Source organism: Euphorbia lathyris, chromosome 1, assembly GCF_963576675.1.
Source record: "Euphorbia lathyris chromosome 1, ddEupLath1.1, whole genome shotgun sequence".
NCBI classification, from domain to species: domain Eukaryota; kingdom Viridiplantae; phylum Streptophyta; class Magnoliopsida; order Malpighiales; family Euphorbiaceae; genus Euphorbia; species Euphorbia lathyris.
Window position 1 is genome coordinate 70508198 of NC_088910.1, and position 14528 is coordinate 70522725.

Below are 14528 nucleotides of genomic sequence, written 5' to 3' on the forward strand. Positions count from 1 at the left end.
ACCCCAAAAGGTTCATGGTCGTCATGCAAACACTTATAGGAATGTTTTTTAGAAACAATTGGTTGTAGTCCAAGTGGGAGAATATTGGGGTTTTATGTACAGACAATTGTTTTAGGATATAAACTATTTATAAATGAATCGTTCGTTATCATTTGTTTTATGAGATATAGTATATTTTACTATATAAAGGCATTAATATTTTATTCAAAACTAATCAAGTTTAATAAAAGAAATCCCAAGTTTATTTAAGTAATCCTAAAGTGTTCATACAAGCATGAGGTGAGACTATACTTTATAATAAATCAATAAACTTAAAACTGCCCCAAGTAATATATTTAGGGATTAAAATAATATTATTGAGACTTGCATATAATAATGTCTTCTGTTGTGAATGGAGAGCTGATCTCACAAGCTTTACATATTCAGATATCTAGGTAGTTATATGGATCTAGTGAATGAGCTTATTAGGATTGGGGACCCGACTTGAGATAACAGGATGGATTGATTTATCTAGTGTCACATGTTCCATCTCAATTGTATTAGTAGCTATAAGTAATCCTTAGACTCAAACAATCATTAATTAGTGCTTCTAGATTATGGAGTGTGGTGCTTTGGCTCTGTCCAAACACGATCCATAACACAGAGGACTATGGGGTGTGTGAGGGCAAGCGTTGGGTATCACATAAAGTAATTGTGGGCTAGTTAATGTTAGATTCAGCATTCATCACTCCTAATAAATGGGGAATATATCTGTGGGCCTCTTGTGGAAGAATTAGCTTGGAATCCTTGCAAGGTGATACAATTAAAAGTAGAAATGAAGATTTCACTTAATCTATCTGTTCGAAGTTAATTCTACCTAGACAAGTAAAATAAACTTCTCATTATATGTAACTTGACATGTTCCATAGTTACAGATTCGTTTAAGGATATAGTTGTTGAAGGATTGAATTATATTGGACCTAATATGAAAAGGTAAACGTCAGTATCATCCTGGCTTCTTATCGCTCTAGGGGAATGTGACGATTCTGCCAATAACAGGTTGCGTACTCATTCTGTTATGTGTTTAGTTGAAATTGATTTGTTTAAATTAATTTCAATAAGCATATACGACTAGTGGCGGTAAGAACCTAATGGATCACACATAGAATTAAGGAGGACGAAATAGTAATTTTAAAGTGGGTATAGGGCTAGGCCGAAATAATTGTAATATGTTTATAGTTATGGATAAATTAATTAAAGGATTATAATTTTATTACAAAATAAAAGTTCTAATTTGATTAGAATTGTAGATTATTAATTATGTGAATATATATATATATATAGGCTATGTTTACTTTGTTTTTGACAAAGTAATATAATTAATAATAATGTTTCTAATATTAATTAGTAGATATAATGTGATTATATCTCTAACTAAATTATTATCCTAACATAAATAAGAATTTTATTAGAATTAGAATTGTAATTATTAATTATATTTATATTAGATATATATAAAATTAATAATTATCTTTATTTATTTAATTAGTAAATCTAATGGGATTGGAATACTAATTAATCAATTTAACCTAATTATATTAGGGTTAGGAATTGAAAGTCCATAAATAGACCCTCTCCTTGCACAAAAGTCGGCTAACACACATATTTTACGAGTTAGAATTTTCTCTCAAACCTCATTTGAACAATTATCTTTCTAGTTCATTCGTTTCTTAGTTTGTGTGTATATTGTTAGAGACAATCTACACTTGATGGTTCTATTTGGTTGATTAATATCGGGTTATACTTGTGTTCGTGAAAGACGGTTGATATTCCATATGTGCACTTTGTTTGCAACGGTAGATTATTCTTTAATTAAAGGTACACATGTTTAATCCCTATTTATATGAAATAACGATTCACAGATCTTGGGAAAAGATAAATAGATAAAAAAAATAGATAAAATTTTATATTTCCGTTGTGCCTAAATTTGTCTATTTTCCTTCAAGTCAATTCCAATTAAATGAGAGACCACTTATATAATTTGTAAATAAATAACAAAATTAAATAAGTTATTAATTGGGGTGCCACCCAATTCGGTGCCACCCCTACCTAACTACCAACAAGAACATTTCTTGTTGGTTTTGAACCCCTTTTGGTATAAAATGTCAAAGGAAGTCACATACATGATATATGTGAGAACACACAGTTGCCCTATAAGTTTTTTTAGTAGAGTTTCTAATTAGGAGAGTTTAGAGTCTTGAGAGTGTAGTCCAATTATTTTGAGGAGAAAAAAAATAGTAAGATAATTGTTTTTGGATATTTGTGGAAAACAACTGACTGCTACTATATTATCTCGTATTAAAATTATCTAGCGAGCGTCTCGCCTACTATTTATAGTAGAAGAATTTAATCTCGAGTTTGGCCGTGGATGTAACCCAAAATTAAGGGTGAACCATGTTAAATTATAAGTGTTATTTTTTTTATTATTTTGCTCGTCTTTATTTTTACGGAATATTTCATTTTATTCACAACGCTATTATGTCTTTAGAACTATGGAGGCAAACTCTAGAATCTAGAGGCTTTAAGTTGAGTCGAAGTAAGACAGAATATTTGGAGTGTAAGTTTAGCGGCCGTAGGAGTAGGGAGGCAGGGACAATCATCCTAGATGGGAGAGTTGTTCAGGCCTCGGATTGCTTCCGGTATTTAGGATCTATTATCCAAACGGATGGAGAAGTAGATGGAGATGTTGCTCATAGGATTAAAGCTGGTTGGTCGAAGTGGAAGAGTGCTACGGGTTTCCTTTGTGATCCCGGCATGCCTAATAGATTGAAGGGAAAATTCTACCGGACGGCAATTAGACCAGCATTGTTATATGGTACGGAGTGTTGGGCAGTGAAACACTGCCACATCCATAAGATGTCGGTGGCGGAGATGCGTATGTTGAGATGGATGTGTGGTCCCACGAGAAAGGACCGGGTGCGTAATGAAATAATTAGGACAAAAGTAGGGGTCACATCTATTGAGAATAAAATGAGAGAAAACCGACTAAGGTGGTTTGGCCATGTGAGACGTAGAGCGCTTGATGCGCCGGTTAGGAGAACCGAAGAGTGGCAAAGGGATGTAGTGGTGAGGGGTAGGGGAAGACCTAAGCAAACTTGGAGGAGGGTGATCGAGAGTGATATGAGTTTATTGGGAATTGAGGAAAATATGGTAATGGATAGGACGGAGTGGAGGGAGCGAATCTGTGTCGCTGACACGACTTGATTTTCACAGTTTTATATGATAGTTCATGTTAGCCGACCCCGAATCATTTCGGGACTAAGGCTTTGTTGTTGTTATCCTCTTCCCTGATTGTAATAATCAAGACAATTTCTTTTGGCACCGTACGACTAATGGTATTTCATTTTATTCCTTGCTCGTCCTGCCTGTTACCTGAGACAGTGTTCCACATGCTCTAGGATTGTAAGGTCATGACGCATATTTGGAAGGTGTTGGTTCGTTTGCATTTTCATCAATGGTTCTTCAACTGTTCGGTCTTGAATTTTTTCATTGGGAATCTTAGTGCCAAAGCAATCTTTGTAGTGTGGTGGCCTATCCTTTTTTCCACTGTGGTGATCTTGGAAATGGCCCAATGATCTCGTTTTTAATACTAGGTCTCTAAGTTTGGACAAAGTTTATTATCTTGCTTCACAAGCTAAAAAGCTTGCCTCGATTGTTATCATTCATCATTCGAGGGAGTGTCGTGTTAAATCTCTTGCTTGGATTAAATGGTACTCCTTCAAGAGAATTGGGTGACGTTGAATACAAATGGGGCTTATAAAGGAAATCTGAGTACCTTCGCGGCAACAGGTGAAAGTTTAGAGGCTCGGACTATAATTAGCTTGGTGGTTTTACTATTAACATTAGGATATGTTCTACTTCTTTGCCGAGCTCTGAAAGCATTATTTTGGCTTAGATATTCTTGGAATAAGGGATTCAGAAGGTTAATTACGGAGCTGAATTCGAAGGTTTTGTTGAGGTTCATGACTGAGTCCGTGTCTGAACCTTGTCCTTTCTCTTGGCTGATCTCTAGGTTTTAAAAGCTATTAGGTGATGTAGACACCGAGTCGGAGGACCTGTGACGAAAACCCACGACAAACGGCTAAAGCGGTTGATTCCATTAATTAGGAAATTTAAAAATCAAGGGGAAACTCGGAGAGCCGGAATGTGATAGCCCCGCTAACAAATTCAGCGTCTCCTGAGTAAGGTCGGGCATGTTCATCGTCGTATCGATGTATGAGAAGGCCCCGGAAGTCGGGCATTGGCCGATGAATGACCAATGTCGCTCCCGGTCGTTCCGTAAATAATGGCGTGCGACGCGTCGAATGCCCGCCCGACGGGCCGGGTGTCAAAAGTCGCCCGTCGAACGAGGGGCGTCGCTCGTCGAACGATGGACGCAGCCCGAGGCACGTCGGCGTCGCCCGGCGTTCGATGGGCGGACGCCCCACGGCGTCGGGCGAACGCCCAACGTTCGTTGGGCGAACTCCCGAACGCCCAACAGATGTTGGGCGTTCGCCCAACTAGTTTGGGCGTCCGCCCAACATGATTTGGGCGTCGCCCAATTCCCGTCGGGCGACGCCACGGATCCCCATGCATTTAGTGGGGGAGGATTTTTGGGACTCTCTCACTCTAAAACATTTTTTAGAGAGAGAAAGTAATTTTTTGGGAAAAATATTTTTTTTCCTAAAAAATCCGAATTTCCTAAAAGTTAAATATTTTACCAAAACATCAAAAACACCGAAAAATCATAATTCGTGGAATCAACCGACACCAGCTGTCAATACCGATCTTGAGGTATTATCCGAGGACTAGACTCGTTTTTATTTCGTTTATTTGTTTATTTATTTATTTCCTTTATAGTTTTTATTTATTTGGTTAGTTATTTATTCATCACGTTTTATTTATTATTCCGTATTTATTTAATTTTCGTCTCATAATAAATAAACGTTTGGGTTTGTTTTGAAATAAAAAAAACCTCGTTTTAACATCCCAATACGAACCGTGATCCGATTTAATGGTAGTTCGGGATTAAAATGTTGTAATTATAAGTTTTGAAAATATTTCTAAATAACGTTTAAAAATAAAACATCGTTTTAGGAGTCTCCGTTATAGACTATGATCCAATTTGGGTAGTTCGGAGGTCCAAAACGATGGAATAGATCTAATCTAAAGTGTTTTAATAAATCTGGAAAGTATAGGGACTGCTGTTGATATTCTGCTTTTTCTGTCATTAACATCAGATTGGCGACGGATTTTCCGTCAGATGCTGGAATCCGAAAATTATCCTTTTAAACCCATTTTCTCAACTTTTTGGCATTTGATTCTTGTATATATAAGTATATAATTATGTAATATATTTATGAAAATTATTTTTGGGTCCTATAACTATTAATTATGTATTATATATTTATTTATTTTATGTTGAAATTTAATTCGTTTGGATTTAATTTTATAAAGTAATATATGTATATATATATATATAGTTTTTGGGTTATATTAGCTATTATTAGGTGAAACCATTTTGGAATAAATGATATTCTCTTATTTTGGAGTTTTGCCCATTATTTTTACATAGCTTTAACTAGGATAAGAAGGTATTATATTTAGTATTTCTTATTTTCATTATTATACATATACTTAATAATGTAATATAGTATTTTTATTTGTTTTTCTTTAAATCTATAGATATATCATTATTTTTAGTTAAAATGTATATATATATATATATGTATATATTCTTTTTCTTATTCTTTTGACATTTATGGGTATATATTTTAAATGGGTTTTACTTGGTGAATTTTGGTTTAATTGGTTCATTATTATGATTATGTTTAAATGAGGAGTAAATTGAGTGAAAAAGGGGAAAATAAACCACAAAAAGAGATTTTAACCCGATTATTTAAACTAATGGTTTCTAGAGGTTCCTAATGTGATTAAAAAGTTTCTTTCTAAATTCTTTATCGTTTTTCAAACGATTTCTCAAATATCACGTTTTAAAACCTTAATTCGTTCCAACGACGGATTAAGCGAACCTTGTAATTAAAATCGTCTTTTAATTGTAAATAATAGATTTTTGAATCGTTTTCCCAACTAAACGGTTTTTGTACAAAGATAAATGGACTTGTATGCTTAATCACGTTTTTTTTTGTTAAAATTTCTTGTTCAAACGTTTTCAAATGCTCGAGTCGTTCCAACGGCGATTCGAGTGGACATCATATAAATTAACGGGGTTTTGAAACGTACCTAAATCGTTCCAACGGCGATTAAGGTACGAACCGTGTAAATAAAAACTCGTTTTTGGAGAATGAGATTAGCGTAGAAATAACATATAAATCGAAGCATAAATCACACTGTAAATAAATCAATTCTTTCTTCTATCCCCCTCTCTCTCCTATACGCTTTAAATTCATGCAAAATGGGTGATTCTTTAATAAAATGGCTTTCAATAACATGCTCAAAATGGTTTTCAAAGCGAGAAAGAAAAGGTTTCAAATGAATTTTAAACTTAAAGAAATATACGATTAGTCCGTTATCGCCTAACACGCTAAGTAGGAGGCCGGTGGTTCATAATCGGGCGATGTCGGGGTGCCTAGTAGCCTTTCTCCGGAAAGGAGCTAGCCTTCTCGGCTCGTACCTAAGTTTCCCGAACCCTCACCGGTCTCCCGCAAGGGATCGGTGTTCATTTTCCCATTTGTGGGTGGCGACTCTTCCATACTCTAGGCTCCGGTCCTGCCGAGCAGCTTGATTCCGCGATTGGTTGCTTTCGGCGCCAATCACAGCATCTGTCGTCAACGGTGTCCACCCCCCGATCCGCCCGGGCGAGGCCGCGGCACCTACAGGTGATCAAGTTTGTTAATACTTATGGATAAGGTAATCGCACAACCGAGGGAGTCTTTATTTGGATCATTATGAGTGTGGTGTCGCTCTTATAAATATTCAGGACATCTTTAGAAACGACAAGTGTGGTGTGAGCACAGATATATTGATTTGATAGTTTTTTCTTTTTTTTCTTTTCGTTTGTTCGGGATGTTTCTTGAGTCGTTTCCTCACAAAAAAAAAAGATTTATTATTATTTGACTCTTTATTTAATTGTCATATCCATGGTTGTATGAACCGAATCGGACCGGCTGGTCCAACCATTTCTATATTTGATATACGTCAATAATGTAAGTAAATATAATAACGTTAGGTCAAATCCATATTTGGATCACTTTTTTGTGGTTAATCCGGCCTCTTTTCCATCCATTTCTCAAATATTTAATATATTATTTTGTAACATCTTTTTCTTGTATATAGTATCCTGTCCTATAAGCTTCCTTATTTTTTTTTTTTTTGGGGAAAGCACAAAAATAAACCTCGTGATTACACCTGTTTTCGATTACAGACTTGCGGTTTAAAAAATTACAAAATAGTACCTTGAGTTTCATTCCGTTAGCAAACACATACCAAATTGACTAACGGTTTTAAAAGTCAAAAGAAAAAGAGTTAATTTGATCCTTATATTTATTTATTTTATAAATTGCCCCTCTTATTATCTAATTATCACAAACTCCAAAATTAAAAATAAAAATCAAATACACATTTTTCTCCGTTTCTATCATTTTTTTCTTCTTTCTCTCTTCTCTCTCTAAAAATACAAAACAAATCTGGTTCAGAAGAGAGTAATTAATTACAATTTAAGTCACAAAACTGGTGATTAGTTCCACAAGGAAATATTATAATCATTTCCTGAGCAATTCCACTCAACATAATAAGGTGGAGTAAGCAGTGTTAGAGATAATGTTCATATTATCTCTGTAAATAGATTCTTATCTAGTTAGAGTTTCAATTTTTCTATAACCCTAGCTAGGTAGAGTTTCAATACGTTTATACTTGTGTATTGTATTCCTATACAAACTACTATTGGCTCACTATAAATACAAGGCCTCTGAGCCATAATCATTAAGGTGATTCAAATCATTATTGTGTTATTACTTATCTCTCTGTATCTCCATAATATTCCCGTATATCAAACTATACATTCAACATGGTATCAGTAGTATCAACTTCCGCATCCTCCGAATCCTCTGATCATCCACAATCACCAACATACACTTAATACAAAGCCGCCGCAACCGTCGCCGCCGCCGCTGCCGGTGTCGCTGCTGTAAATATCGCACCTGCCGGTGCTTCAAACTCCGTGGCTGCCCAAAACACGGACGAAGCCTTCGGTGGCTCGTTTGCAACTTCGGGATGGCGGTTCACCTCGCCCTTCATCATCGGTGATTCCGTCTTCCTTGCCGCGACAACAGCACCGCCAGCCGCGGCAGCTCCACCTTCACAGCGAACAGTGGGCGATTCCTTTCCTCCGGAGGTACGCGCAGCCCTCGAAGCATACCAGGCGGCCAATGCCCAGGCGCATCCCGCGCCAACCCCCTCGGCGTTTGTCGCCTCGGCGCAACCTGCGTTTGCCGCCCATGCGCCCCTTGCGTCTGCTGCCGCTGCTCATACACCCCTTGTGTCTGCTGTCGCTGCTCATGCGCCCCTCGCGTCTGTCGCCCTTACGCAGCCCGCGCCAATTGTCTCCGCAACAGCAGCTCATGACTCACGGTTTGTGCAAACCGCGATGCTCCCAACTCCGACAACGTCCGCTGCCGATGCTGCGGTTTTAGCCGCGATTGCGGTATATCAGGCGGCTGTTTCGCCCCCACAAAATCATCAACTTCCGGTTCAAAAGTCACCAATTAAATCCCAACAACCCTCGGCCACTCAAACCCTATTTTTTCCATCAGTTCTCGCTGCCCTAGCCGCCTATCAAGCAGCCGAAGCCAGTAACAACCGTCAGGTAATTTCTGAATCCAATACTTCGCCATTTGGGTATAATACTCAATTAACCCATGATCCAGCCCCATCTTTTTTTCTGAAATTAGTATCACAATACTGTCGATGCACCTTCAAACAATTTTCGACCTAATTTTATTCCTCCCTCAAATACCACTATTTTACCAAATTCTGTCCATCCAGAACCTGTTTCTACCCATGTCGATCAACCAAGACAACCACCCACAAATATCACCATTAACATCAAATTAACCCCTCACAACTACAAAGCATGGAGAATGTCCATGGAATCAACCCTTCAAACATATCATCTTCTTTCCCACATTCTTAGTTCAACACCTCCTCCACCCAAATTTATTTCTAGAACAGGTTTTGTGACATCTGCTGCGGATTTAATCGTAAATCCATCTTTTTCCCAATGGGATGATGTAGAAAATGTGGTTAGGACTTTGCTCCTAAATTCAATCACCGAAGAGGTGTTTCCTGATATTGCTTATCTCAAATACTCACATGATATTTGGCTAGCTTTGGAAGATGCCTACAGGCTTATTACAGATAGCAAGCAGTTTCAGATGGGAGTTGAACTGCATGAGCTTGAGCAAGGGAGAACGTCAGTTACTGCGTATATGCAAAAAGTGAAGTCCATTCTTGATGATCTGGCTGCCTCGGGGAACCCTTACCCTCGACATCTACTACCGTCAGTTCTTTACAAGGGTTTGGGAGAAGAGTATCACTCTACCGTCCGGAATCTTATCACTCAGCGCGGTACAAACATCAACTATCAGGAGATCTTGCACAGTTTGAAAACCGTTGAAGGCATGATTCAATCAACCAGAAAGACTACTCTACTTCAACCCGAAGGTATATCAGCACACCGGGAGGCTAATGTATCCACCATGGAAACAAATCAATCAAAGAAGCAGAATCCAAAGAAGAGAAGAAGTGGCAAGTGCTACAACTGTGGTGATCCAAGCCACTAGGCTAATAAGTGCAAAAGACCAAAGAACAATTCAAGATCAAACTATAATCCTGGACCACAAGCACACATGGCATGGCAACAACCACCAAATCCATTCATGGGTCCTAATCAGCCGTGGTATCCTGACACAGGAGCAACAAATCACATGACGGCAAATCCGACTCAACTTCATCAAATGCAGCCATATCCAGGATATGATACGGTTCAGTTTGGTAATGGTCAAGGTTTGCAAATTTCTCACTTTGGAAATTCAAATATCAATAATTTGAAAATTAATGATGCCCTACTTGTTCCTAAGCTTACCAAATCTTTACTATCTGTTCAAAAATTTACCTGTGACAACTCATGTTTCTTTGAATTTTGGCCTAACCATTTTCTTGTGAAGGACCAAACAACTAGGGAAATCCTGTTACGGGGCCCGAGTAAAGATGGGCTTTATATGCTTACACCCACCCTGAAGGAGGCGCTAGTAGGAGAGAAGGTGTCTTTTGAAAGGTGGCATGCACGGCTTGGACATTGTCAGAATCAGACAGTCAGCACAGTTCTCAAAGGAAACAATCTATCCTCTTCAAACCCAGTTAGCAATTGTTCTTTTTGTCCATTAGGCAAACTTGCTAGAAGCCCTTTACCCTCTATTAGTCGCTCTAGCACATTTATTTTTGAGAGCTTACATCTGGATGTTTGGGGACCAGCTCCAATTGTTTCTTGTCTTGGTCACCGTTATTTTTTAATAATCATTAATGAATTCAGTAGATTTGGATGGGTTTTCTGTTTAAAGAATAAGAGTGATGTTTTCTCAACCTTTTGTGATTTTTATGTCATGATCTCTAATCAGTATAGTGCAAGGGTTAAGAATATTTACTCAGATCTTGGGGGAGAATTCCAAAAACTACAACCTTTTTTCAAACGACATGGCATTATACACAAAATTGCGTGCCCCCACACTCATGCAAAAAATGGTATAGCTGAGAGAAAAATTAGACATGTCGTTGACACCTGGCTTACTTTGTTAGCCAATGCATCTTTACCTCTCAAATTCTGGAACTATGCCATGATCCACAGCATTAGGCTAATCAACTACTTACCCACCAAAATACTGAACAACAATTCACCCTATTTCTTATTCTACAAGAAACAGCCTGCCTATAAGGCATTGCGCATCTTTGGCAGTGGTATCTACCCTCTTCTTCGTCTATACAACCAACACAAATTTGATTTTCGTTCCAAGTTATGTGTCTACCTTGGTCCATCGGAAAATAATTCTAGGGATATCTGTCTTGAGTATGCCACCGGACGCATATACATCTGCAAATTTGTACAGCACAATGAAGAAGTATTTCCTGCATCAGCAGTCACTGCATCATCACCTTCATCTAGCAACTTGGGGGTAAGCACATCGTGTCAACTACCGTCTTTACTCGGCCCGTATCCAGGTAATTTCTCTAATCCCACTCCTATATTATCTCCTTCTAACTTAGTTCCATGCTCCCAACCAATCACACTTGTCCACTCTGGACCTCATCCTGGTACCCCAGTTATTACCCCTGACTCTGAAGCCACAAACACTGCTCCACTAGTTTCACGTCAATGTTTGTCACCAGTAGTCACAGCTGCATCAACACCTGTTTCTCAGAATGATCTCACCACACCAGTTGACTCTGTGAACATCACCACACCGGAGATACAAAATGCAGTACCTCATAAAGAGAATGCCATGCCACAAATAGAGTCTCCTCCCCCTGAAACTGCACCACCTGCTCCTGTTCCAACTGCAAGGCCCAGACCTCGCAATGCACCACTGATTGATCCACGTCAACATTATATGCAGCTTCGACAGTCGTCTCTTCACTCAAGGGGACGGTTTGAGGGACTTCTAGCTACACATCCAAATGTCACAGTGGATCCCACATGCTTCAGCAAAGCCAACAAACAACCCGAATGGCGCACGGCAATGTCTGACGAGATTCAAGCTCTTCTGGACAATGGCACTGGCAACTTGTACCGAGACCATATGATCAGCATGTCATCACCTCTAGGTGGCTCTTTCATACAAAGAAGAAGTCTGATGGGACCATTGATCGACACAAAGCTCGTTTAGTAGCACGGGGATTCACTCAGAAAGCTGGGATTGACTACAAAGAAACATTTAGTCCAGTAATCAAAGCTACAATCATTCGGTCTATCTTTGCCATTGCAGCAGCAAACAATTGGTTCATCAATCAACTGGATGTCTCTAATGCATTCCTTCATGGAAACTTATCAGAGACAATCTATATGGAACAACCGCAGGGTTTTCGGGATAGTGACCGACCCGATCATGTCTGTCTTCTCAAAAAGAGTCTTTATGGATTGAAGCAAGCACCGCGAGAATGGTTCACACGCCTTCGAACATTCCTCCTCTCACTTGGGTACAAGATGTCACAGGCTGACAATTCTCTGTTTATCAGATGCACCGACACTGAAAAGACTTACATTTTGTGCTATGTTGATGATATACTCATAACAGGTAACCACCATGCACACATCACCAACACAATTGTAGCCATTGAACATGAGTTTCCCATTCACAATCTTGGCAAGGCAGAATACTTTCTCGGAATTGAGATAAGATATGAGAAGGATGGCATTCACATGTGTCAGGCCAAGTATGTGGCTGACATCCTAGACAGAGTGAAGATGATTGACTCCAAACCTACACTAACCCCCATGGCCACCACGCCAACACTTTCAAAAGAGCTAGGCATCAGCTTAACCTCTGGAGATGAATATCGAAGCATTGTGGGAGCACTTCAATACTTAACATTCACTCATCCTGACATTGCATTTGCAGTTAACAAATTATGTCAGTTCCTGCACTGTCCGGCTGATGAGCACTGGAAAGGAGTCAAGAGGGTCTTACGTTACATTCAGGGCACATCAGACTTTGGGATAGTCATGTCCATCAAACCCATAGAGCACATCCATTGTTACTCAGATAGTGATTGGGGAGGGTGTCCTGATGATCGATGATCCATGGGTGCCTTCTGTGTCTACCTTGGATCCAGCATTGTATCGTGGCAGACCCGCAAGCAACCCACAATAGCCAGATCCTCCATAGAAAGTGAATACAAGGCAGTGGCAAATGCCATGGCAGAACTCCTATGGTTCAAATCACTTCTCTCGGATCTGGGCTTTCCTTTACCTACCCCGGTTCAGTTATGGTGTGATAATGTTGGAGCAATCTATCTCACTTCAAATCCAGTTTTTCATGCTCGTACGAAGCACATTGAGCTAGATTATCATTTTGTTCATGAACAAGTTCACAGAGGATTTCTCAGTGTCAGATTCATTCCAACCGATGATCAGGTTGCAGACATACTCACCAAGCCGCTAGCTCCGGCTCGCTTCACGATGCTACGCTCTCGCCTCTTTGTTCGTGCTCGCCATCGGCTTGAGAGGGTGTGTTAGAGATAATGTTCCTATTATCTCTGTAAATAGATTCTTATCTAGTTAGAGTTTCAATTTGTCTATAACCCTAGCTAGGTAGAGTTTCAATACGTTTATACTTGTGTATTGTATTCCTATACAAACTACTATTGGCTCACTATAAATACAAGGCCTCTGAGCCATAATCATTAAGGTGATTCAAATCATTATTGTGTTATTACTTATCTCTCTCTATCTCCATAATATTCCCGTATATCAAACTATACATTCAACAAGCAGAAGACCTTCTGCCATATCTGCAAACAATCTCAGCATTTCAAGTAGCTTGTCCTCATCAATAAATACAACACTTTCTTCAAAATTCAGGCAATTATATATTAATTCTTCACTTTTATCTTCGCTTGACCATTCCTCAATGTCATTCCGATAACATCCGCCAAATTCTTCTAGCCGGAAAAGCTCTGTTGCCTTGCCGGCAACCCTTCTGATTTCTAAAGCATCACTGTAAGCTGGCAATTTCCAAGCGGAATCAACAAAATTAAGGCAAGCAGACTTGCCTCTGAAAGCTAATGCTGGAACATCATGAGCTCTGGCTGCCATTTCAAGCTTAGCAAAATTCTTATTTGGTTCTCTGAGCTCGCAAACCCATTTATTTCCATTTCTCTTAATTATTCCTCATGTCGAGTCTCCTTGAATATTTTCCTCTCGGCTTTCTTCTTCGGGCTATTAAAAGCAAAAGGCATATCTTCATTGGAGGTGAAAACTCCTCCGCCGGAAGAACCGGTGGTGGTATTACTGCTGGCAGAAAGTAGAAGTGAATCTTGTATGCTGATCAAGAAATCCATGAAATTAAGTAGCAAAAAAGTGTGAAGATTTAGGCTTTTTCGATTTAACCTTAAAAAAACCATAATCTTCGCATGCTCTAACTATCAATTCGGACACAATTGAACTGTCGAGAGAGAGAAAGATCAACGGTAGAAGACAGCTCTTGTTTTCTTTGTGCGCATAGTTAATAGCATCGGGAGAAGAGACTACCATTAATGTGAAATATAAGAAGAAAGAGATGAAATTGTTTGAAAGGAGGGTAGTAAATTAATTTAAATGTATTTGATTTTGTATGTTTAGAGAGAGAAAAAAGAGAGAAAAAAAACTAGAGAGATGGAGAAGAAGGTGTATTTGATTTTTAATTTTAATTTTGGGATTTTTTTGTGATAATTAGATAATAGGAGGGTTTAATTTATAAAATAAATAAATATAAGGACCAAATTAACTCTTTTCCTTTTGA

At 38.7% G+C, this 14528-nt stretch overlaps 1 pseudogene; it reads right to left on the minus strand.

Moving 5' to 3' along the window:
• Positions 1 to 13498: 13498 nt before the first annotated feature.
• On the minus strand, positions 13499 to 14088 carry LOC136218365 (dehydration-responsive element-binding protein 1A-like; annotated as a pseudogene).
• Between the last annotated feature and the right edge of the window lie 440 nt (positions 14089 to 14528).